This window comes from Manis javanica, chromosome 5 (genome assembly GCF_040802235.1).
Source record: "Manis javanica isolate MJ-LG chromosome 5, MJ_LKY, whole genome shotgun sequence".
NCBI lineage: Eukaryota > Metazoa > Chordata > Mammalia > Pholidota > Manidae > Manis > Manis javanica.
The window spans coordinates 65657945-65685847 of record NC_133160.1 but is presented as its reverse complement, the minus strand read 5'-3'; positions in this window follow the sequence as shown (position 1 = coordinate 65685847).

The window sequence follows — 27903 nt, the reverse complement described above, 5'->3', positions numbered from 1 at the left end:
GAACTCAGGAAAACACTTTACTTACAATTACTGTTTTATTATAAAGGACATAAATAAGGACCAGCAAAATTAAGAGAAGCATAGGGTGAGATCTGGGAGGGTTTCAAATGCAAAGCTTCTGTGTATTCAGGAGACATCATCCTCCTGATACATCGATGTGTAGCACCGACTAGGAAGTTCATCCAAGCTTCAGGTGTCTCGTTGGAATTTAGGAGTTTCACTGGAATTTCACTGCCGAGGCCTGATTGACTGAATCATTGGCCACGTGTTGGAACTCAATCTCCAGTTCCCCTTCCTCCCCAGAGTCAGGAGGTCAGGCCTGGATCATGTGGTTCAAAGCCATAACTCTCAAGTCACATGGTTGGTCTTTTCAGCATGGCCTGCCCCTATGCTGAAACAATCTAGGGCCCACCATGAGTCAAGTTGTTAGTATAAGCTCAGGTTTGGTCCCAGGTGTCCACCATTAACACAAAGACACTCTATTACTTGGGAAATTTCAGGAATCAGGGACAAAGTAAACCAAATGTTTTATTATATAACACTGGCATTAAATAAAATTGTCTAACATATCTTTGAAAAGCATCAAAATAAAGTAAGTTATTGATATGTTATGAAGTGAGACTTCTTAGCCATTAACAAATGTAGATTGTTTTTTATAAAATAATGTCCTATGTCCATGCACAGACTCTTACTGGAATTTAATCTATCAATTGCAAATCTATCCATTCACATGACTGTAATGAGTCTCATAGTTTTCAAGGTTTCTGCTTCTCATGTTAGATATAAAAAGCAGGCGAATAGTTTGACTAAAATTACAGCTCTATTTAAAAAGCTGCACACCACACCATATTACCTTAAAGATGAAAGTCACAATTGCAAAGCACCACTGGGTGGTTAATCCTTAGGCTAGTGATGCCATGTGGTGTAACTCCTTCAAGAAAACTAATCCGTCTCTGTGAAGGGCTAATAACTAGGAGGCATGTGTGACACTGGCTTGTTTTCCAGCTGTGCCAGCTTACCCTCTTGCTTGAATCTGTATAAGATTGTTCTTTATCAGATACAGACTTTGGTAAAGTTCATGTGACAACGTTCCCAGAAACCTTTCCAAGAAATTAAATCTGCCTGGTCTTAATAAAACTGCTTTCAGCGTAACTACTGAGAGGGACCCCGGAAATAAGGAATGGCAGCTATTACAGCCACAGTGGAATCAGGAAGTCACTACTACAGTCCTTAGCTGTTATGAAAACAGCAGTGAACCCAAATAATCCTGAATAAAGCAGATATAAGTGTGTAAACAAAAACAAAGAAAAAGAAAACAATGTAGTTCTTGAAAACCAGTTTGTCAATGAAAGAGATCAAAGCGTCAGGATATTCTTATAGCTTAGCCCTCTCTGTTGTTAAAAAAAATGCATGCAAATGAATTTTTTTACCACAGTAAGTCTTCAAAGAGAAAATCTCAACTTTAGCTAGAAAATGAGAAGCATTGCTCCCATTTCACAGATTAAAAAATAATTAAGAAATAATAAAAACCCTATTTGGGTTCACTGCTATTTTCATGACAGTTAAAGGACTGTAGTAGAGACTTCCTGATTCCACTGTGGCTATAATAGTTAAAATATAAAAATAATCAGGCACAACCATGAACTGAGAGAAAGACCTTTATGTTCATTTAACAAATCAGGCCACACTGCTTCTAAAGGAAACTTTAAGGAGATAACAGCACAAATGTATGCTATTCTCCAGGTGAGGATACAAATCTGCCAGATTTTTGTGGCATCAAACCCACAAAAAATCCAGTGAATCATATATCTGAAAGAACTGGAAGAGTAAACACATTTGTGAACCCTAAAGGAGAGAGAGAGTCCATACAAATCCTTCTTACTTTATCAAGATCTTTCATTGCTCAAGTGTAGAAATCATTCAATTCTATTTATAATTGGAAATGTCATTATCTCCATTTCTAACTTGTGTTCACCGTGCTATAACAAAGTGCCATAAACTTAAAGAGGCCTAAAACAACACAGACTTTGTATCTCACATTTCTGAAGGTCAGAGCATTGAAACAGGCCACACTGAGCAAAAGTCAAGGTATTTGCAAGGTTGCAATCTAGCTGAGGCTCTGGCAGAATCTGTTTTCTGGGCTTGGAGAAAGGGAAGGTTCCTGTGGCCAGGATTCTCACCTGGCCCTGATCGGCTTGTTCACCATACACGTGTGGGCAGCACGTCCTTATTGACTTTATATAAAGAGCTCTGCCCAGTGTCCTGGGCTGCAAGGCCGCAGGAGAGCAGAGGTTGGAGTGGTGGCAGTGGCAAGGACAGAGACTGAGATGGCTGGGGGCACAGAGAGGGCCAGAGGCAGAGACTGACTTGCTGCATGCAGACTTGCTCTGAATGGATGGGATTCTAGTAACTGACCTCAGTATAAATTCTTGCACCCCCAAGAATGTTCCATTGTCATTCTTCGGTCTCACTGAATCTATAGTGAACTTGCCCGGGACTGAACCCTTGGCAAGAAATGGGCTTTCACCTGGCTAGAGGCTGTCTGCATTCCTTAACTTTGTGGCCCTCTTGGTCCTCTTGGTCATATTCCAAGCCAGCAGTAGCCAGTGTCTTGCCAATGGGTTTCAGCCCTGGGCAAGTTCGCTACGGATTCAATGTGACCAAAGAAACTGACAGCAAAACGTTCTTTGGGGTGAAAGGGTTTATCACCCGACTTGTTTTTCCAGCAGTAGGTTGAGCACTAGCATCTCTGCCTCCGCCCAGAGCACTAGACAGAGCTCTCTATATAGCACAATAATAGTTTACTACCTAAAGGTGTGGAAGTGGTAGCCTAGCAGCAGGCCAGTTACATCATCAGGTGGTTTAAGTTCAGTGAGTATCTGGCCATAGGAACCCCAACTTCCCCACACCAGTCAAATCTGTTTTATTTATGTCACTCTGATTCTGACTCTCCTACCTGTCTCTTTCACATGTAAGAACTTGTAATTACACTGGGCAAACCTGGATGAGCCAGGCATCCATTTGAAATTCAACTAATTAAAAACCTTAATTCCACCTGTAACCTTAATGCCTTTTGCCTTATAACCTAACACAATTTAAAAGTTCCATGGATGAAGATATAGGCATCTTTGGGCAGGGGGTGGCTTTCAAAAGTTTATGTACGTTAAAATACTACAATCTAGTTTGGTATGAGAACACAACAGTGGGAGTACCAAAACCTCCTTTTTGGTTCTGGCCCCACAACAAATAAATTTTATAATCTTAATCAAATAATCATTCAGCCTGTCTGGGCCTCAGCTTCTTCATCTAATAACTTTTTTAAATAGTCATTAATTCTGTGGCAATTAATTAAATTGAGTTCATTTGAGTCATTTACACTATTAAATTATTTTAAATGAATCATAGAAAACTAGACAATTGCACAACATAGGACTTGTATTCAAGTAATTATAATCTTTGGAAATCTTGAAGTGATTGTTCAGTACATGATATTTCTAAAACTCACTACATTGAACACAGCAAACAGCTTCCTATTTATTAATACATCAGTCCTATCATTACAGGATCTGACCATCAAATGTTTGTCAGTCAAGGCATTAATATAATCTACACTGAATCAAAACATACAGAAAAGAGAAAAAATAACAAATACTACAAATAATGCTACATATAAGATGTAGAGGTACATATACACATTTTACTATGAGGTATATTGAAACAGTTCAGTTGAAGTAATTAATTTGTATGAATTATATACGTGTGTCTGTATAAATTTAAAATTTCAAGTGACAAAATGATCTGGGTCTCAATCACAGAAAGTATTCAAATAGTGTCAAATTGGGTCTCTAGGTCTTAACCATAATTAAAATTATTTTTCTATTTTACCTGCCAATATCTTTTGAAAAACAAAAAGCTAAGACTGTTTGGAGGTTTCTTCTAATAAGAACATAAGCATATTGAACATGTAAGTAGGCATTGGTACCTCAGTAAGTCTTACCAACATAACAGGCTGTCCAGAAAATAAGTGTGAATTGAGTCTGTCCAAGGCAATATTTAAAAAGTCAGGATGGAATATAACCTACCTAGTATTAGAAAATACAAAAAACTGTAGAAATTAATCTATTTTGTATTTCACATTTGTAAACTCTGATAAGGAGGTTTCAAAAGAATTACTAATTGTCAATTCAGTTGAACTAGTATTTTTTAAAGAAATAAAACATAATAGTTCCCTATTTGTAAGGGCAAGCACAGAAAAGACATGCCACTTATTATGTAATGAATGATTCATGAGTTTTTAAATTTAAGTTCAGGACAGTGAAAAATTTTAAGAATGATATGTCTTCTCCAGAATTAAAGTATGTAAACTAGGCATAACCATGAGAAATTATTGTTCAAAGACTCCTATTAACTCTGTTTAAAAAAAAGTCAAAGAATATTGAACTACCAGAAAAATAAAAATGTAACTAAAACAAAGGTGAGAAAAAACTACACCTGTTGAATAACTAAAAATTTGGAGTCATAAGAATATTATTTAAAGAGTCATTTATAAAATTAGATTATATAAGATATTAAAAAAGTATATTTATGGAACCATTCTAGAGAATTTCCCCACAGGAACAGATTTAGCAAATAAGGGTAATATCCATTTTTTTCCTCTAAATAACTCAGTCTTTTTCATTACATTTTCATTTATGTTTGCTTATTAACTCTTAGAAAATACAAAGAATGATATACAATGACTCAATTTCCAATTTACAAAATCCTATACATCTACTTTATACTTGTCAACTGAGAAGAGGAGGCAAAACTGAAAAAGAACAAAGGTCTTTTATTTGGGGGTCTCAGAATTGTAATTTGGGGAGCACAGATTCCAAAGCAGCCAGAAAAGTGTCCTGCTCATGTGGAGAAAGCAAGGCATTTTTATGAGAACTAAGAAGGTGAGTAACTACATGAGTTAGATAAAGAAAAAGAGAGAAAAAAAACCTGTTAATATGGTGCTAATTCATTGAGCAGCTTCTGATTACCTTGTGATCATTTGTATTGGTGCTATTAAACAAAACCACTCCTGGTATACATTAGTTAACTATTTTGTCATCATAAAGTTCATATCAACAGTTTTATGGTCCAAATGCCAGTTGTTTTGTTGGATTTTATGAGCAGCTGCTTCTAAGACAATGACTGATTCTAGCCCAGTTCAATAATTCATTAGTTAGAAAGGAAAAGGGAGCTTCAGATTGAGTCTCTCATTTTCAGAAACTATATGCAATTCCACACACTCACCCAATCAAGCATTTTGCTTCACAAGCCTGGACACTAAGGCATGCTGACTTAAACCCACTGACAAAACCAAGGGTGACCAGCCTCCACAGGGCCTGGCTCCCTGTAGACAGTCTCTTTCTGCCAAAAGAGAGATTTGCACAGGAGAACCACATGACAAATATTCAATAGACACATTAGCTCCCTTAAGTTTCCTTTAATTTTTTGAATGTAAAAATAATAATCTAATTCCGATTTCTAGATACAGGAAGCATAGCCAAGGCCATAGCCATGCAGTTATAGCTTATGTTTGAACAAGAGCTATATAGATAACAATGAGATTTGCCCTATTACTCAATTTCATTTTTAGCTGTGTTTTGGTTAACAAAGCCTATAGGCCAGAATTCAACCACTTCAGACTGACTGCATCAGCAGTTGAGCAGATTTGCTTCATGGACATCTACAATGAGTTCCTTTTGTTCATTTTTAATACCCTGATCATACAGACAACATAAAGAACCCTTACTTCAAACCACTTCTTTCACGCCATCAGGTTTCTCAGTTCTCAGTCTTAACAATCTTTGTGATACATTTCAGTTTTCTTTAATTTTTATAGCCTTATACTTTCAAAATAGTTGTAGAGGCCTTTAAACAAACAAAAAACTTTCTAATCCTCTTTCAAAACACTGAAGAGTCAAAATAAACTACATGTATATCAAAAGACTATTAATTAATGATAAAAAGATACATTTTGAATACAGAAGTCCTGATGTTAAAATGGTATAAATTAGGTTAGAGAGCAGAAATGTCAGCAATTTTCCAAACTATTTTGTAATAGAATTATTATTTAAGACCTAACTAGTTTACTTTCATGATATATTTCATGAAGAAATTGGGGAGGTAGGTTATAAACATTTAGGTTTGGCTAATTTTCTAATTTTCTATATTACCCTGAAAATGCAAGCAGAAATAGAAACAGTATTTGAGGGATTTAATCAAGAATTTTAGGATGACAGAGTGTGTGGGAAATGGAAGTTCCTATGGCCAGGATATTCACCTAACTACTTGATGATGTAACTGGCCTACTGCTAGGCTACTGCTTCCACACCCACAGACAGTAAGCTATTACTGACTGAGTCACTGTATAAAGAGCTCTGCTCAATGCTCTGGGCGGGGCAGAGACAGATTATGTAGATGCAGATTGCTGGATGCAGGCATGATTCTAGTGCTCAACCTATTGCCAGGAGAATAAAGCCAGGTAATAAAATATTTTACCCCAGGAACATTCAGTTGTCATTTCTTGGTGTCACTGAATCCATAGTGAACTTGCCCAGGTATGAAACCTTTAGGCAGGACAATTGGCATAGTTGTTAGTATTCATTGTAGACTGAAGAATGGAACAGGCTGCCCTCATGGGAGGGCTGCTTCAGGTAGCTGCCCCTATGGATGGAGAGACAGTCAGTGTCCCACAATGGGCATGTGGTCTGAGTTGGCTCACCTCCTAGACGACTGGGCCCTGCCCCAGGACTGGGAGCAGGTGGAGGTGATGCCTGAGGCAGTAGAGGGGGCCCTTGGTATAATAAAGAGGTCCTTTGAGAAAAAGTGCCCACAGGGTGATGGCAACTGTGGATTGACTGTTTCTCACAGTATTACAAAGGTCACAGATGATACAGATGCACTTCTCCAAGAGACATGAGAAATGGCAGCATGAGAACACAAGCAGCAAAGTGCTGTGGATTTGTTGAAGAATGAAATGGTGTTGATGTGAAAACATGAGCCACAGGCTGTGGAGGAACTAAAATATTTTTTTAAAAATTAAATGGCATTGCTGTGAGGCACTGTGGAAGAAGCAAAAAGGAGAAGGATGTACTTCTGTGAGGAGCACAAGAGGCAGTGTGAGAACACCAGATGTGAGGTATTGAGATGAAGTTAGCAAGATGGCTGTTAAAGACTGAGACAACATGGAAAGAAATGGAGAGGAGAAGAGCAGCCAATTGGGATAGTTGTGGGCAGTGTGGCTTGTGATCAGACAGCAGCCCTCCCCAGTAGTTGTCTGCACTGAAAGCTGGGCCATCTAATAAGGACTGACTTTGTGACTACTAACATGGTACCATGCCAAATGGATAGTTGGTCACTGGCCCCTTTGGGGACAAGGGTTGTGACAAGACTTATGGACCCCTGGTCAGACTAAAACAGTTACAGTATATCATATGACAAGCCATTTGCCACTGGCAACCCAGGAAATGATGAAGCAGATGAATTGGCCCAGGTACACTAGCTAGAATGAAAGCCTGCCTCTGATGTGGCCTAATGGTTGTATCAACATTTGTTGCATGTAGGGAAAAAGACAATGTGGGCTATGGCCCATTGGTGGGGCCTGCCTTTGACCTTTGAAGAAGCCATTAAAGCAAGGCAGGAGTACACTGTATGCTCTAAAAGTCCCACAGCAACATGGGACAATAGCTATGGGGGTGATACCCTTCATCGGGGTAGCAGGTAGACTACATCGGGTGTCTACATGTATCAAAAAGGTACCAATATGCCATGACTTGTGTGGACACAGCTACTGGACTTCAGTTTGCTTTTTTTAAAAAATTTATTTTGGTATCATTAATCTATAATTACATGAACGACATTATGTTCACTAGGCTCCCTCCCTCACCAAGTCCCCCCCACATACCCGTTCACAGTCACTGTCCATCAACATAGTAAGATGCTGTAAAATCACTACTTGTCTTCTCTGTATTGCACAGCCATCCCTGTGCCCCTGCACACACTATACATGTTAATCATAATGCCCCCTTACTTTTTTCCCACCCTTATCCCTCCCTACCCACCCATCCTCCCAGTCCCATTCCCTTTGGTAACTGTTAGTCCATTCTTGGGTTCTGTGATTCTGCTATTTTGTTCCTTCAGATTTCTTTTGTTCTTATACTCCACATATGAGTGAAATCATTTGGTACTTGTCTTTCTCTGCCTGGCTTATTTCACTGAGCATAATACCCTCTAGCTCCATCCATGTTGTTGCAAATAGTAGGATCTCTTTTTTCTTATGGCTGAGTAATATCCCATTGCGTATATGTACCACATCTTATTTATCCATTCATCTACTGATGGACCTTAGGTTGCTTCCATATCTTGGCTATTGTAAATAGTGCAGCGATAAACATAGGGGTACATCTGTCTTTTTCAAACTGGACTGTTGCATTCTTAGGGTAAATTCCTAGAAGTGGAATTCCTGGGTCAAATGGTATTTCTATTTTGAGCATTTTGAGGAACCTCCATACTGCTTTCCACAATGGTTGAACTAATTTACATTCCCACCAGCAGTGTAGGAGGGTTCCCCTTTCTCTGCAACCTTGCCAAAATTTGTTGTTGTTTGTCTTTTGGATGGTAGCCATCCTTACTGGTGTGAGATGATATCTCATTGTGGTTTTAATTTGCATATATCTGATGACAAGCGATGTGGAGCATCTTTTCATGTGTCTGTTGGCCATCTGAATTTCTTCTTTAGAGAACTGTCTATTCAGCTCAACTGCCCATTTTTTAATTGGATTATTTGCTTTTTGTTTGTTGAGGTGTGTGAGCTCTTTATATATTTTGGATGTCAACCCTTTGTTGGATCTGTCATTTATGAATATATTCTCCCATACTTTAGGATACCTTTTTGTTCTATTGATGGTGTTCTTTGCTGTACAGAAGCTTTTCAGCTTGATATAGTCCCATTTGTTCATTTTTGCTTTTGTTTCCCTTGTCCGGGAAGTATGTTCAAGAGGAGGTCACCCATGTTTATGTCTAAGAGATTTTTGCCTATGTTTTTTTCTAAGAGTTTTATGGTTTCATGACTTACATTCAAATCTTTGATCCATTTTGAATTTACTATTGTGTATGGGGTTAGACAGTGATTAAGTTTCATTCTCTTACATGTAGCTGTCCAGTATTACCAGCACCATCTGTTGAAGAGACTGTCATTTCCCCATTGTATGTCCATGGCCCCTTTATCGAATATTAGTTGACCACATATGTTTGAGTTAATGTTTGGAGTCTCTATTCTGTTCCATTGGTCTGTGGCTCTGTTCTTGTGCCAGTACCAAATTATCTTGATTACCGTGGCTTTGTAGTAGAGCTTGAAGTTGGGGAGTAAGATCCCACCCACTTTATTCTTCCTTCTCAGGATTGCATTAGTTATTCGGGGTCTTTGGTGTTTTCATATGAATTTTTGATTTGTTCCAGTTCATTGAAGAATGCTGTTGGTAATTTGATAGGGATTGCATTGAATCTGTATATTGCTTTGGGCAGGATGGCCATTTTGATGATATTAATTCTTCCCAGCCAGGAGCATGGGATGAGTTTCCATTTGTAAGTGACCTCTTTAATTTCTCTTGAGAGTGTCTTGTAGTTTTCAGAGTATGGGTCTTTCACTTCCTTGGTTAGGTTTATTCCTAGGTATTTTATTCTTTTTGATGCTATTGTGAATGGAATTGTCTTCCTGATTTCTCTTTCTATTAGTTTATTGTTAGTGTATAGGAAAGCCACAGATTTCTGTGTGTTAATTTTGTATCCTGCAACTTTGCTGTATTCCGATAACAGTTCTAGTAGTTTTGGAGTGGAGTCTTTAGGGATTTTTATGTACAATATCATGTCATCTGCAAATAGTGACAGTTTAACTTATTCTTTACCAATCTGGATTCCTTGTATTTCTTTCTTTTGTCTGATTTCTGTGGCTAGGACCTCCAGTACTATGTTAAATAGCAGTGGGGAGAGTGGGCATCCCTGTCTAGTTACCGATCTCAGTGGAAAAGCTTTCAGCTTCTCGCTGTTCAGTATAATGTTGGCTGTGGGTTTATCTTATATGGCCTTTATTATGTTGAGGTACTTGCCCTCTATTCCCATTTTGCTGAGAGTTTTTATCATGAATGAATGTTGAATTTTGTCAAATGCTTTTTCAGCATCTATGGAGATGATCATGTGGTTTTTGTCTTTCTTTTTGTTGATGTGGTGGATGATAATGGATTTTCGAATGTTTTAACATCCTTGCATCCCTGGGATGAATCCCACTTGGTCATGGTGTATGATCCTTTTGATGTATTTTTGAATTCGGTTTGCTAATATTTTATTGACTATTTTTGCATCTACGTTCATCAGGGATATTGGTCTGTAGTTTTCTTTTTTGGTGGGGTCTTTGCCTGGTTTTGGTATTAGGGTGATGTTGGCTTCATAGAATGAGTTTGAGAGTATTCTCTCCTCTTCTATTTTTTCGAAAGCTTTAAGGAGAATGGGTATTATGTCTTCTCTGTATGTCTGATAAAATTCCAAGGTAAATCCATCTGGCCCAGGGGTTTTGTTCTTGGGTAGTTTTTTGATTACCACTTCAATTTCTTTGCTGGTTATTGGTCTGTTTAGATTTTCTGTTTCTTTCTGGGTCAGTCTTGGAAGGTTGTATTTTTCTAGGAAGTTGTCCATTTCTCCTAGGTTTCCCAGCTTGTTAGCATATAGGTTTTCATAGTACTCTCTAATAATTCTTTGTATTTCTGTGGGATCCGTCGTGATTTTTCCTTTCTCGTTTCTGATTCTGTTGATTTGTGTTGACTCTCTTTTCCTCTTAATAAGTCTGGCTAGAGGCTTATCTATTTTGTTTATTTTCTTGAAGAACCAGCTCTTGGTTTCATTGATTTTTTCTATTGTTTTATTCTTCTCAATTTTATTTATTTCTTCTCTGATCTTTATTATGTCCCTCCTTCTGCTGCCTCATTTGTCCTTCTTTTTCCAATTTCGATAATTGTGACATTAGACCATTCATTTGGGATTGTTCTTCCTTCTTTAAATATGCCTGGATTTCTATATACTTTCTCTTAAGACTGCTTTTGCTGTATCCCACAGTAGTTGGGGCTTTGTTTTGTTGTTGTCATTTGTTTCCATATATTGCTGGATCTCCATTTTAATTTGGTCATTGATCCATTGATTATTTAGGAGCATTTTGTTAAGCCTCCATGTGTTTGTGAGCCTTTTTGCTTTCTTTGTACAAGTTATTTTTAGTTTTATGCCTTTGTGGTCTGAAAAGTTGGTTGGTAGGATTTCAATCATTTTGAATTTACTGAGGCCTTTTTGTGGCCTAGTATGTCGTCTATTCTGGAGAATGTTCCATGTGCATTTGAGAAGAATGTGTATCCTATTGATTTTGGATGTAGAGTTCTATAGATGTCTATTAGTTCCATCTGTTCTAGTGTGTTGTTCAGTGCCTCTGTGTCCTTACTTATTTTCTGTCTGGTGGATCTGTCCTTTGGAGTGAGTGGTGTGTTGAAGTCTCCCAGAATGAATGCATTGCATTCTAGTTCCTCCTTTAATTCTGTTAGTATTTGTTTCACATATGCTGGTGCTCCTGTATTGGGTGCATATATATTTATAATGGTTATATCCTCTTGTTCGACTGAGCCCTTTATCATTATGTAATGTCCTTCTTTATCTTTTGTTACTTTCTTTATTTTGAAGTCTATTTTGTCTGATACTAGTATTGCAACACCTGCTTTTTTCTCTCTGTTGTTTGCATGAAATATCTTTCTCCATCCCTTGACTTTAAGTCTGTGCATGTCTTTGGGTTTGAGGTGAGTCTCTTCTAAGCAGCATATGGATAGGTATTGCTTTTTTATCCATTCTGTTACTCTGTGTCTTTTGATTGGTGCATTCAGTCCATTTACATTTAGGGTGAATATTGAAAGGTATGTACTTATTGCCATTGCAGGCTTTAAGTCTGTGGTTACCAAATGTTCAAGGTTAGCTTATTTACTCTCTTACTGTCTAACTTAACTCACTTATTGAGCTATTATAAACACAGTCTGATGATTCTTTATTTCTCTCCCTTCTTATTCCTCCCCCTCCATTCTTCATATTTTGGGTGTTTTGTTCTGTTCTCTTTTTAGAAGTGCACTCCCTGTAAGATTCCCTGTAGAGGTTGTTTGTGGGAGGCAAATTCCCTCAACTTTTGTTTGTTTGGGAATTGTTTCATCCCTCCTTCATATTTAAATGATAATCGTGCTGGATATAGTATTCTTGGTTTGAGGCCCTATTTGTTTCATTGCATTAAGTATATGATGCCATTCTCTTCTGGCCTGTAGGGTTTCTATTGAGAAGTCTGATGATAGCCTGATGGGTTTTCCTTTGTAGATGACCTTTTTTTTCTCTCTGGCTGCCTTTAATACTTTGGCCTTGTCTTTGATCTTTGCCATTTTAATTATTAAGTGTCTTGGTTTTGCCCTCCTTGGATCCCTTGTCATGGGAGTTCTGTGTACCTCTGTAGTCTGAGAGGCCATTTCCTCCCCTAGTTTGGGGACGTTTTCAGCAATTATTTCTTCAAAGACACTTTCTATCCCTTTTTCTCTCTTTTCTTCTTCTGGTACCCCTATAATGCGGATATTGTTCTGTTTCGATTGGTCACTCAGTTCTCTTAATATTCTTTCATTCTTGGAGATCCTTTTAGCTCTCTCTGCATCAGCTTCTCTGCGTTCCTGTTCTCTGTTTTCTAGTCCATTAATGGTCTCTTGTGTCTCATCCATTCTGCTTTGAAGTCCTTCTAGAGATTGTTTTTATTCTGTATTCTGCCTCCTTAGTTCTTGCATATTTCTTTGCAAATCCATCAGCATGGTTATGACTTTTGTTTTGAATTCTTTTTCAGGAAGACTGGTTAAATCTATCTCCCCAGGTTCCTTCTCAGGGGAAGATGTAGAAGATGTTGAAGCTGTCTGGGTTAGTCTTGTCTGGATCAAATTTTGTTGCCTTTTCATGTTGATAGGTGCAGTGGTATGCTACTGACGCATCTGTCAGCTGGGAGAGCTTAGACTTTTTCCACTTGCTCCTGGCTTCTCTTTACTGGGACAACTGCGACGCCTTGTGGCTTGTGTTGGGCAATTGTGTGTAGACTGGGTCTCTGTATCTGCCCTGGCCGGTATGGAGGAAGCTCCCTTGCTGTAGGCGTGGCCAGCCTCAGGCCTCTGCTCTGCTATGGCGGGGCCCCAGAGGGGTAATGGATGGGGGACTGTTTGGATGTTTACCTCCGTGAGGGGTCTCAGAGCTGTTGCCCAGGGGGTTAGTGCGCCTGGAGTTCCCTGGAATTTCCAGCTGCTTGACTGTGACCCGGGAAGCTTCTGTCCAGTTGTGAGGCCCCTGTCCCTTTAAGACTTTCAAAAAGCACTCCCTTTTCTTGTCCCAGAGGCGCCAGCTGTGGGACCTGCTCACAAGTCTTACTGTCCTGCTTCCCTGGTTTCCAGCACCCCATGCATGCACTGTGTGTCTGCACTCTGGTGCAGATGGCTAGGGCTGGGTGTTTAGCAGTCCTGGGCTCCCTCTCCTTCCACACTCTAACTCCTCTACTCCCACCAGTAGCTGCAGTGAGGGGCCTCGGGTCCTGCCAGGCTGCAGCTTGTATCTTAACCCATTCACCAGGAGCTGGGTTCTCGCAGGTGTGGATGTAGTCTGGCTGTTGTCCTGTGTCTTCTGGTCTCTCTTTTAAGGATAGTTGTTCTGTATTTTCAAAAATATATATGTTTTGGGGAGGAGATTCCCACTGTCCTACTCATGCCGCCATCTTGGCTCTGGTTGCTTTTTCTATACATTGTGCAGACCAGCAGATGACCAAAAGATCCCTGGAGCATCTCTTTGCAGCCTATGGCTGACCACAGGTAAATGAGAGTGATCAAGGCACCCATTTTACTCAAAATGCACTGCAAGAATGGGTGCAACAATCAGGGATCAAATGGAAGTTTCAACGACCTTATAATCCTACTGGGGAAGGCATGACAGAGAAATACGATGGTTTGTTCAGATCTGGCCTGATGTCAGACACCAACAGTTTATGGGGATGGTCAGTCTGCTTATGGACAGTGCTATGGCATTTGAATGAGAAGCCCTGGAAGAGGGCATTGAGCCATGTAGACATGCTAACACATATTTTCTGCCTTCCCTATACAACTTCAAGTACAAACCAAGGAGTAATAACTGAAGCCAAGGTTTGGCTACCAGAGTAATATCTTTCTACCAGCACCAACTGCAATAAACCCTGGAGATACCTTTCACTTGAAGTGGCCTTGGACATTTCAAGGACCAGAGATGGCTGGCCCTCCTGGCACCTTGGGAACAAGGCCTGGAAGCTGGCCTCCTGTGTGTTCCTAGAGTAACAGCAGAGTCGCCCCCCCAAAGATCACAGGAGTATATCCTAAGTGGCCGGAAGGTAGGAGAGTTTATTTTACTGGGGAATTTTGTTTTATCATTATGGCCAGTGCATGTACCTCTAGTAGCACTATATATAGACCCCCACCCCCCAGTAACTCTCACAGGGAGAGGGGTAAAGGTATGGTTACTGGAGCCAGAAGGTACCTCCTTCCTCCCATGGTCCTATCACAGGACTATTCTGTCGCACTCATCTACCTGATAGACAAGATATGCCTATGTCGGTGTCATTAAACATGGGTCTTATTGCCCTTAAGGTTAATCTCCTCTAACAGTGAATTGGGCACACACCCTAGCAAAAAATTGCTACTCACTGGAATGTATGGAGCTCCCTATCAGTACTTCTACTGGCCTCCCATGGAAAATGCAAATTGTGAACTGGGATTGGTTTGAATACAGCTGGGATGACCACTTGGTATCAATTAATCACTTTGAGCTTGAGGACGACTATTATTGTAATTTTTATTGTTACAAGGTTCCAGATTTCTCACACAGGAACTACTTCAGAAGATTGATTTCTCCTGTAGAAAGTGCAAGTCATCTGAGTAGATGGGTTTGACTCATCTGAGTAGAACTGGTTTGAATACAGCTGGAATAACCTCCTCAGGCTTAAGGATTATCATAATTTTTGTTACCTGTATCATAATTTTTGTTGTATCATAACTTTTGTTATATCTGTATGTTATCCTCTGTTGCTGTTCTGGAGTCTGTTTACAATGCTCCAGCTTTCTCCCAAAGGGACGATCGTGGAAGATTGAGGGCATGTAGATTATGAAGCAAGAATCCTAGAGTGGTGGAGTGTGAGGAAAATGGAAGTTCCTATGGCCAGGATCCTACCTGACCCCAAACACCTTGATGATGTCATTGGCCTACAGCTAGGCTAATGCTCCCACACCCTTAGGCAATAAGCTATTACTGATTAAGTCACTATATAAAGAGCTCTACCCAGTGCTCTGGGCCAAGGAAGAGATGGATGTGGATTGTGGACCTGCAGATTGCTGGATGCAGTTGTGATTCTACTGCTCAATGTATCACCAGGAGAATAAAGCCAGGTATACACGCTTTTACCCAGAGAACATTAAATTGTTATTTCTTGGTCTCACTGAATCCACAGTGAACTTGCCCAGGATTAAAACATTCAGTCAAGACAGAGAGGTAAGAAAGTTTTGAGTCACATTTTTTAGGCTTTAATATAATGTATGAACACCTTGTGATGCAAAAATAATAATTTAAAAGGCATCTGTGTTTTTAAAAGGGAAATCCCTCTGCCCCATGTAATCTTGTGAAAGTTGAATTCCAGCTAGGTATTTTTTTCTTTCCTTTCCAACTGCCATTCACTACTATTAGACTAGAGAGATAAAAGTGACTTAAAATAATTAAAAATAGAGTTGCTCTAGGAAAAAAAATATACAATAATGATACGGGTATATTCAAATCTGGCATTTCCATGCATACTTTATTAGGGGAAAATGTGTGTTATAGAAAAATGTGGTTTATTCCTACATAATCAGGAACACTGTACCATTCTCTAAATGTCAATTTCTCATCTCTTATTGCGATAAATTGAAAAAAATAAGTTAAAAAGAATGTTAAAGAAGAATTTGAAATGAGAAATGTTAATTCATTTGTGAAAATGAAGATTTTAAAGGCTTAAAGCCATTTTAGGAGCTCATGAGCAATGTCATATTAAATCAAGATATATGTAGCCTAAATTTTATACTAGCTCTTTTCTAAGAACAACAGTGTTTAATGTATTTTCTATATCAAAGAAAAAAATAATAGTCACTATACTTCAAATTTAAATATTTGGATCCCTTCAAAAATACTCCAAATAACTAATTTATAAAACAATAAAATAATTAAACAAACAATCAAAACTTAATCAAATAATTGGGAAAGTAAGACTTTTTGAAACTTTATTGTTTTTTCAAAAATAAAAATTATATTTTAGAACAAACTGAACATAAAAGATAATTTAAGTTGGGAAATGTTTTTACTCACCAACATACACCTAAGATCAGACAATGACATAGCAGTCACTCAAAAATTTTTATTAGGTTAATAACTAAATCAGACAAATGTTTATAAGTGTGCATGTAAGTTCATTAACCCAACTTTCATGAAACTTGATACATGATTTTTTCACTCAAAAAAATTTCAAATCAGCACCCAAAAATGTATTATATCCCTCATTCACTATGTTGATAGAATTTGAAGTTGAAAACACTCCTGCAAAATAAATTTCTGATTTGTATAAACATAGTTAAAAGCTTTTACTTTTAAAAATAGGTTTTGTTTTTTGGTGTCAATGGAAGAAAAATGCCACTAGTAGTTTTGAACTGAATTTTATCTTGCACATCTTACTTAAATCATATTTTCTTAGTTTCAGATGAATAAACACATTTCCCCATTTCCCCCCATGGCATTGGGCCAGTAGAATAATGCTCCTGGAATATGTTAATTTTCTTAATGACCTCACAGTCTGTCATAATAAGCTAATCATATCCAGACAACAAGATTAGCATTTGTTCATTTAGAAAAGAGTACTTCAATGCTAACTTAATCATTACTGAAATTCATCTCCTTATTTATTAACTTAAGATCCAAATTTTGTATGACAGTCTGTTCTCTCAGACTCCTAATTGTTTCTTATTTTCTAATAATACTTCATCATCAGGTTGGTTTGACATACCCTCTTAAAATAACCTTTAGAATTATATGCCTTCATTTAAAATGCTGGAGAAAAGGGCCTATGCACATGTTCAGTGATTTAAGTCCATCTAATAGCACAGTGTATGTTTTCTTTTATGATATGATTATAATTTTACAGGTAGAATATGTGGAGTCTATGTATTTTTTCAACTCTATCTGTATAGCCTGTAAAGTTTATACCCCCAATGCAATCTTAGGCTTAACACTAGCTAAAGAATTGAGCCAAAATCATCAATTACCTTATTTTTGTCCCATCATAACCAATGGATATCACCTAGCAGCAGAATCCATAAATAGGTTAGAATTTTTTATACCTATATAAAGCAGTAAACAAAGTATCTATTCCCTGGTTTCTTTTCAATCCAATGTGCTTTATATTATCATAAATAAGATATTAATAAATATATTCCCTGTGGCCATTATTATTTAACATCTGTATGCAAAAAAAGAAATGATTAAAATAATTCAGGATTATAATTCAATAGATTTATCCATCTTAAAACGTAAGACGTACATACATGCAAATTAAATTTTATTTCTAATAGTTACAAACAGTTTATAATTGCTTCACTGTTTGAATCAGTCATCCAAGCAAAAATCTATAATACTTAGGTGGGAAAATTGATGACAAAACTGACAATCTACAGATAGGTCATCCTTCAACATTTTGCAATTCTTAGAAAAGTCTGTTAATTTTCAGCTTGTTAAAAAGACCCAAAGAATTGCCACAAAAGACCTAAAGTAGTATAAATATTTCTACAATTCTGGAGTTCTTGTGTCACTGCTGATTTTTCTATAAATGAAGTTAGGGTCAAGGACAAGAATAACAAAAATGAGTCTAGGAGGAGTTTGCCATTATAAAGAACCCCAAGGAGCCAGCATCAAAGGAGATGGCAAGCTTGGGGGTCATGCTGATTGACATACCCGGGACTTCACTGTGGCCTATAGTCTCAAAACCTTGTTGACCGTCCTGCTAGTTTGCTATCATTCCTTGTTTACAGGCTATTCCCCACTGATTTTATCATATTATTAGCCTTGGAAAAATAGTGGGCTAGACAGAAGTTAAGGAAAAATGATATCTCCCACATGTACTAAATAGATAAAGTACATGTAGTCACGATTGAGGGTGCTTTAAGTCCTAGGCAGTCATTTTCTGTAAAACTTTGTTGGTTTCTTGAAGTGAGCATGATTCTGGTGTCTTACTTACCCCTCATATGATGGCATTATATTAGACCTGCTCAATATCTTCTTCCCTAGTGGGGTAATAAGGTACTGCAAGTAATTAATAACTTTTGAGACAGATACTAATGCTATTAAAAAAAAAGATGACAAACCTCAAGTATTTATTTTGGAGACACCATATATCTTGCTGTAATATATGAGGCAATTTGGTTTAGTATAAGAAGCATGGGCTTTGGAATTCTGCATACCTATATTCAAATGTCAGCTCTGGCACTTTGTAAGTTCTAATTTCAGTCATGCTGTTTAATCACACTGAATTTAATTTTCTCATCAATACAATGAAAATTGGGTGAAAGAGAATATAAGAAGTGAAATGTCTCCCTTGGAGCCTGGCATGCCTTCCCTGTGTTGCTACTAAGCCACTTTCCAGATTTTAACTGACACCTGGGTTCAGGAACCTAGCATAGAGCTGGGATCATTGGAAGCAATCAACTAATTTTATTTCCCTTACCTGAGAGGTCATTAAAATTAATGACTTAATAATATAAATATATCATTACCTACTAAGAGTATCAAAATACTAAATTAATCAAGAGTTGGACAACTTGTCACAGCAAGCTATAAAGTGTTTGAAATATATTTATTTATGCTTAGTCAGTGACTCTGTAAACTACATAGGAGACCTTTATATGTCCTAATTTGCCCAAGACAATTACATGTTCAGGTACTGGAGAGAAACAAAAGGAACTCTGCCTTGACCATCATACTGGGAAGTTGCGTAATGTTAAGTCATGCCATTTATGACCAGGGATCAACAAACTTTTTCTGCAAAGACCAGATAGATGGTAATTACTGTAGGCTTTGCTTTATATGCCACATGGTCTTTGTTGCAACTACCAAACTCTGCCTCCATACAACAAAATAAGCCCCAGATGATAGGTTAAAAAAATGGGTGTGGCTACATTACAAAAAATTTATTTACATAAATTGGTAGTGGATCAGATTTGATTCACAGATTATAGTTTTTCAACCCTGTTTAATACTGATGGTCTCTCAGGACTCCGCCAATTATCACTTACATGACTTCTTATATTCCTGATATTTCCTATCAGCAAGATGACCACAACTACATGTAGAGGTTTAGAGAACATATTAAAAGAAAAATTACATATTAAAAATTAGGTATAAATTCTAATCATAATCTTCTTTAAAACATTTAGTAGGAAAATGCAGAAGAGTGGAGTAAGAAAGGAAGATGGCTAAATTTATAACTAACAGCACGTTTCCTAACTAGCATAAAAACCCAATATAATACATCTTCCATCACTAAAAGCTTCAGTTTTAAGGTTCCAGTCAATCATGAGGGCATTCCAAATTTTAATTTGCCATTAATTTGTATGCCACTTACAAGTTATGCTAAGAACCAGTCATCAAAAACAGAAAGCTGTCTCTAGGTTACTACAAAAACTGGAAACAACATGAAAAACCAAAACAAAGTATTTTTCATTTGTCCACCCACTTGCAATAGAATTAAGCCCAAGAATTATAGATCACTGCTTATACAAATTCAAAATAATTTTTAGATGTTTGAACAAATGGAGAGTAAAGCTACTGCAAAACAGTTGGCAAGCCTCCTCCACAAAGCTTGCTTCAAATCACAGAACTTGAAAATGAATTTAAAGAAATAAAAAATTGTTATGTGGAGATGGTTGAATAGTTTCCTGCATTGCACCAAAGGTCTTTTCTAAAGATCAACATAAAAATCATCAACTCATTTTTCCCAATTAGTTAGTAAGATTTCTTATTAGATAACAAACTCATTGGCATAAACAATATTTTATTCATCATGTCTGTAAGTACAAGATTAAAGTAATATGGGTGCACTGGCCAAAAATAGTAGGTGTTAAGCAAATTATTGTTCAATTACATTTAGTAATCTACTAGCCCTAATGGAATATAAAAATCACTCTTGCCCATTAAGTTACTAACTCAAAACCCACTCATCTAAATAGCAGGATACTCTCTATCTTCAGTTCCTCAGTGATAGGCTGCAAAGACCAGAGTCATTATACGATGAGAGAAATCAGAGCTGCACCAGTGAGCAATCCAAAGCAGGCTTCTGTCCCTCTTAATTCAATGAATACCTTAGCACTGTGCAAGCAGGCTGTTTTCTGGGAAAGTAGAAATGTCACGCAGATATTTGTAGCAAAACTTCCAAAAGGTTTACCTTGCTGGGAAAGAATGACTGCATTCAAAATAAGAATTTTACCAATCCTGTAAGAATGAACATGAGTAGAAGCAGTGGAATTTGTGTCTTTTTAAAGGAAAACACACACACAACGTACAACCAGACATGTATTCAGAATGTCCAGATGTCTTCACTGTGCAGGGGAACAATTTTTAAACCTCCACAGAAATAAGAAAAGGCACTGAGAGAATGATGAGAAGGTGTTGCAAATCTGAGAAGTGAGAAAACACAGACCTCTCTTGGATTGCCAACTTGATTAGCTCTTCTCCTTTATGGAAAGATGCTTTAGCCATTGACATGCCAAAAGAAAGACCCCAAACTATGCCTGAATTCATGTCAAAGGTGAAAGAAAGAAATGCCAAGAAGACAAATGCTTACGGAAGAGACCTGTGAAACAAAGCAGTAAAGATAGGTTTTACAGATTTGCGGTACAGAAGATGAAATCCGGCATGGAATAGATCATGTCTGCTTGTGAATTTTAATGCAGATGATGGAACAAGAGGGCATACATAAAAATTAGGGAGAATCTGATTTAAAGCATATGTCACACAGGCCTTCATTGCAAACAGTCGTTAGTGAATGTATGGAATATCAAGCAGAAAAAAAAACTGTCCAGATGAAGAATATGGAATCTGTTTTTAAAAAATGCATATCATCCCTGGTTAGATGGTAAAATATTATGAGGCTTTAATGAATAACTACAACCAATTTCTTCAAATTCGAATGTTAATTTTTTATCACTTCAGAACAACACAAAAAGGTGTTTATTACTATTAAATGATGATATTAAAGCTCAAAATTAGCATGTAGACAAGGTTCTGGGTTTCTGATTTGGAATTTGTTACTTTACTGTTTGGGCAACATAGTCTCACATAGTGAATTTGAAGATTTCCAAGTAATAAAAAAATAGATTATAGAGTTCTATAACATCTTGTTTTTAAGTGAGAAAGGAAAATAGTTCCTCCATTGCTGCTGTAATATAAGTCTAACGCTGTAATTCTCCTGAGGGATTTTTCTGTTTTATTTAATGGATTCTTGAAATTGAGTAAGTGAGCTTTTCTTATTGGCTATGAGAAATTCTAGAGCCACATTTAGCACTCAATCAAAGCCACTGAGTAATTTTTGATGGAAGTATTTCTGTCCCATGCTCACTCCCTCTCCATTTTGTATCATTTCCCTACAAAGCTTGTACTTTCCTCTTTTGCAAATATTCTTTTCATATTCTAATTGTTCTATTTTATAAAATTTTTAAGTCACTTTAAGTGATTTGAGACAAAAGAGAGGACATTCATTAATTAATTGGATCTTTCTTGGATAATAGCACCATAAAATGTGACAGCACTGATCACTCCTTCAGTTTATCTATTCAACTCATACTGGACAGGATATTCAGAAAAATATGATTTACATAGGGTGGCCAACATTGTTCTTTAGTCTCAAAGGAGACTATACAAAGAGTTTCAATGAAAAGAAAACAACAAAGCAGACATCAAATCTGTAGAATGAACACAGGAGCAGAATTATCTGAAAAATCCCATTTTGTAATACACACATCCATGCATTCTTGCTTCGTGGGACTCTGAGCATCCCTGCTCCTAAAGCCCCAGCCCAATGTCTCAGCAGTGAATCCCACTTTCAACGCCATGAGGCAAACCCCCACCCCTTGTCAGAATCCACAGCTCATGACACAACCTGATCACTGAAATTGGCTTAGGTACGCAGTATCCCCTTTGTCATGGGATGAATAGGAAGGAAATATACCTCTTGCTCCTTCCCCATAATCTTACTATATTTTCTTCTTTCATTTTTATTATTCTAGTCCCAGAAGATCTTTTCTAAAACTCACAATCACAAAACTTACTTCACACAGCCCTGGTGGTACCTGGTGAATTCTCTGCTTGTATACTACTTCCTTTTTGATTCCAAAAGTTTTTTGGGATGGAAGGAAATAAAAAAGGCACACTGGTATTTCATGGATTCTGAAACTGCTATGGACAGTATCTTGCCCAAATCCATATTTCTTGTGTATTGTTCTTAATAACCTTCTTTTAATAGCCTAGTCATTAGCATTTCTCATCTTTGACCCATTCCAGTAAAATAAAAACTACAAACATAGTTTAATAGAAGAAGCATTATTTACCTGCCATGTATCTTTGTACTAAACCAATGTTTCAATAATTTTCAGTTTCTTAAATGGTTATAATATTTCTCATTTGTTTCTCACTGGAAAGAATGTCCTTATCTATGATACAATACAAAGATTATTATTATTTTTTTTTTTTGCTGCCTGGGACACATTTTTTTTGGTATCATTAATCTACAATAACATGAAAAACATTATGTTTACTAGGTTCCCCCTTCACCAAGACCCCCCTATATACCCCTTCACAGTCACTGTCCATCTGTATAGTAAGAAGCTGTAGAATCACTACCTGTCTTCTCTGTGTTGCACAGCCCTCCCCATGCCCCCACACACACTATGCATGCTAATTGTAATGCCCCCTTTCTTTTTTCCTACCCTTGTCCCTCCCTTCCCACCCATCCTCCCCAGTCCCTTTCCCTTTGGTACCTGTTAGTCCATTCTTGGGTTCTGTGATTCTGCTGCTGTTTTGTTCCTTCAGTTTTCTTTTGTTCTTATACTCCACATATGAGTGAAATCATTTAGTACTTGTCTTTCTCCACCTGGCTTATTTCACTGAGCATAATACCCTCTAGCTCCATCCATGTTGTTGCAAATGGTAGGATCTGTTTTTTTCTTATGGCTAAATAATATTCCACTGTGTATATGTACCACATCCTCTTTATCCATTCATCTACTGATGGACATTTAGGTTGCTTCCATATCTTGGCTAATAAACTTTTTGAAATAGAAAGAAAACCACAGAACAGAGGAACAATAAAAAGGAGAAGGGAAAAAGGACCTGACATTAGGATCACTGTGACATCAATGGAGCTTTTCCAAATACTTACACATTTCTTCTCTCTCCTAACTCCCAAATTCTGAACTACATATTTTTTACACGAAATAGACTAGGAAAGCAAGAGGAGTGTTCATAATTTTATCATCTTTTGTCAAGATTCTATAAAAGACTATATAGTGTTTTGACTACTCTTTAACAAGGCTCTTAAGTACACTTTATCCTTGATACTTCAGAAGCTCAAATTTGAATGTTGCTATTATTTCAACCTACTACATGAACAATCATTTTCTAGGAATGTTATGTGAAGGACAGAGAAATAATATCATAAGGATCAAATGAAATTGACTTGGGGTTTTCCACAGTTATGACTTGGTTCATATAGAGACAACAATATTGTCAGCATAACCCATCTGATCATAAAGTATTTCACTTTACCAGACTCCTCAGTACTCTGTGGGAGGAAAAATTTGCAGAAATTATTTTCTGGGAAGCAACAGAAAAAAGCGTTTGCTGAAAACAAACAATAAATTATTCACTCCTTGGATTAAAGTTTCCGCTTTGTAACATTCTTAATCTAACAGATACAAATTCAACACCAAGAACAGTTCACACTTCATAGTTCACAATACCCTGTAAGACAGATTATCTCATTTGATCCCACAAAAATCTATTTTATTATCTCAAGTTACAGAAAGGAAAAATGAAACTCAGAGAGATTAAGTGACTTTCTCTTGTCATTCAGGACCCTGCCAGGTTTCTGGTTCCTAATACATCCTTTGCTCTACCTCCTGGAGGTTAAAGTTAATTTCATTAAGTCAATACAATTTCAACAAGATGACTCTAACAACGTTTAGTTATTTCTCTATAGGCTAGGTTTTCTTCCTCTAAACATTATCTTCCTCCTAATATCTCTTTGACAATAAATTACTAGAACTTCAAAGTCATAGTTAGGTTGCACATAGAAACCTACAGAAGGGATGTGGAAGTCACAAAGCACATTGTGAGTGGTGTGTCTTGGTCTCCTGAGAGCATCAGAAGGAAAGGCTGCTGAGGTTTTTAGTAACAAAGAGGAATTGCCCGATGTTCTTATGGTTTGCATCTAAATTAGTGCAAACTATATCTGTGCTGCCAAAATGAAATCACTGTATCTTTTTTAGAATGATGTACAATTAAATATTTTCTGAATGTTGTTAAGGACCTAAAAATAATATTAAGGGACCAATACTGTGATAATGTAGCAAACTGAGATTCAGTTGTAAGGTGGATTAGATGTTAAATTATAGGGCTTGCCAGAGCCATGAAAGAGTGTTCTTTTTAGGAGCATCAACAATTTATTTTTATGAGCAGTTATTCACCAGAGGATAAGGAGCCATTAAAGTCAATATAAAGCTCCAGAAAGGGGCTTCTTCTCTGGCATATGCTATATTCCTCTTCAAGAATATAGTGGTTATTTTAACAAACCTATAAAAATCAATTTCAAAACAAATTAGTTTAAATTAATATAATCTCTTATAAAAGACAGGAATGTTTGTGCCTATCTATTAGTACTTTAAATAAGGTAGGGTTTCTGTGTATTTCAATTGTCTATGTACCTTGAACTGCAGAGCCAATATCATCTTGCTCTTGATGCAAATACAGAAATTAGTAATTAAGAAATTAAAATATTTGCTCAAAAGTAATAATAGGAACAAAATTAGAGAAAGAACTTCACTAGCCCATGCCATTACACAATCTAACAAAGCTGTTCCTTAAGTGTGTATATTTTAAAGAAGAAAAAGTGAAATGTGGAGAAAAGGAAGAGAGAAGGTTGGGGGGAAGGAAGGAAGAAAAGGCATCTGAAACTGTAACTTGATTAGCAACATTTCCTCTAAATATTTACTAAACAATTATTTAAAGAATAAAAGGGAGCATTTAGGCAAATAACTACAACTCTTCAACTATGAAACAATAGTAGATATCTCCAGAAAATTTGTTTATTAATAATTCAGCTTTTATTACAAAGTTGCTCCATCACTTCAAGTGTGAAAATCATGAAATGTCATTTCAATTCATTCTCAGAGTGTCTTCTTGGCAGTCAGTGGAGAGAATTACAGGATTAAGTGGTCTGGCTATATATAAAACAAGGCAGAAACATAAAAATATCCTCTCAAATGTTAGACTTATGTAATGATTTTAATGACTTGCATACTATTGTTCTTTATTCTAAGGAATGGATTATATTTCGGGAAACTGACTTGGTTGATTAGATTTCATTCCATCTCTCCAGATTTTGCTGCTGACTATGATCACTTCTATCACACAAACAGCAGGATCCAAGCATTTGCTTCTTTATTGTAGCTTCCAGGGTATTACGGTTGAATGTGTGAGCCACTCGGTGCTTGCTGAATGAAGTGCATAATTCAAATCATAAAATTTTTCATACACCAGAGGATGCTTTGGAGGCAACCCAGAGGTGAAATACAATTTCTATCCCAATGAACTATTTGCTACAGACCCATGAGACACAAAAAAGTAAACTTTAAGAGCAATGTTTCTCAGAGTAAAGTCTGTGGACCAACTCCTTCAGAATCACCTACAATGATGAATAAAAAATGAAGATTACTGGGCACCTTTTGAGGTTTATGCCACCATAATTTCTAGAGGTAAATTCCAAGCACCTGCACCAGTTCATCTGGTGATCCTAAAATTTTCAAAGCTACTATACTTGAACTTGCCCTAAAAAAACTGTCTTAATATTTTTTAAAAGCCACTATTCTAATTTTTTTCTCTTTTAAAGTCTTAAGTCCACACAATTCTCAGTTTATAGTTATGTTCCATTGAAAAAGACTTACAAAGCACTTTTTGAACTGGACCAATTTCTTTCTAAAGGCTGTCATGTAACCTGAATGGGTAAAGTAAAACGATGCTGCAAATTGCCAAGCCTAAAACTTGAATGAAATAGTTTCATTCTTATTGCATCAAGAGAAATAATGAGACAGTTTTTCGAGAATATGTTACAACATAAAATATAAATTTAGTTTAAGACTTTTTATTGACATTTCTTTTCCAAACTAGATTATAGTGCTGAAGAGACAGTACTGAGACATACACATACAGCATATGGGTAGAAGCACATGGCAGAAAAACAGCTGCTTTCTTTGCCATATCCACACTTGCCACATATCCTGGAACTTATTAAAATTCTGTTGAAGTGGTCAGACTGTTCTTAGTGTGCTTGTTTTTTCTTGGGGAAATCCATTGCCCTTTCAATGAGGAAGCATTCAGTTACCAAGCAATTCCCACTTTAAAAATAATTTGCAAACTCTGCCTTGTAAACACTTACAGATATACCACAGAAGTCCCTAGAGCTACCTTGGAAGTAACCCAAATGTATCTCAAACATATCTTACTCATGTAAAATAAATATTAAAACCATTATTCCAGAGAAACTATTTTTCTAAGCTGGTTGCTTTTCAAACTGAAACTCAAAGGCAACACCATAGAGGATGGAATGCAATGGTGTGTGTTTTTTGTGAAATCACCAGTGCAGGTTACAGATGGAAGGCACAGTTGCCTTCTCTCTTCCACTAGCATAGGCTCTGCTGCTCATCTTACTTGTCATTGATAAAAACAGAAAAATGACTGTAAATATGGAGCTGGGCTCTAATATAGGCTTGCTCTAATAGACTGCCCACCTCCCTTCAATATTTCCTCTAGAGCTGGGGTTGCAGAACTATGGTCCATGGGCTGATATATCCCTCAACTAATTTTTGTAAACAAACTATTATTGGAACACAGTCATGCCCACTTATTTACATAGTGCTTATGACTGCTCTCCCACTACAAATCAGAGTTGACTAGTTGCAAGGAGGGAAACCCTAGGGCCCACAAAACTAAAAATATTTTCTATCTGGCGCTTTACAGATAAAGTTTGCCTACCACTATCTAGAGAATATTTGCAGTTGCCTTAGTGGTGATTCTTATCAGAGGTAGATAGGAACAGAGGTGGTAGATGACCAGCATGACACAGGGGGAAATTTTACATAAATATTGTTTTGAGAAAAATAGATACTTTGATCGTCAAAAACAATGTCTATTCTCCTTACCAAAATTATTTCTTTTGAAAGTGAAGAATTTGATGAATTGCTATTTTGAAAAGGAGGTCAGGGGTGACCAAGATAAAATAATGATTGTGGAAGTGCTGTATCACCAAACCTTTCTCCATATGCTGCACCTGCTCTTTTTGCTTTACACTTGATCTTAATAAATATATAATAGCTCTCCTAATTTTTCCAGATAAACACCAATACCTAATTATTTCTTTTTGCTCCCCTGCATTCTCTCATTCATTCAGTCACTCAGTAATTATTTAATAATAAGTACCTA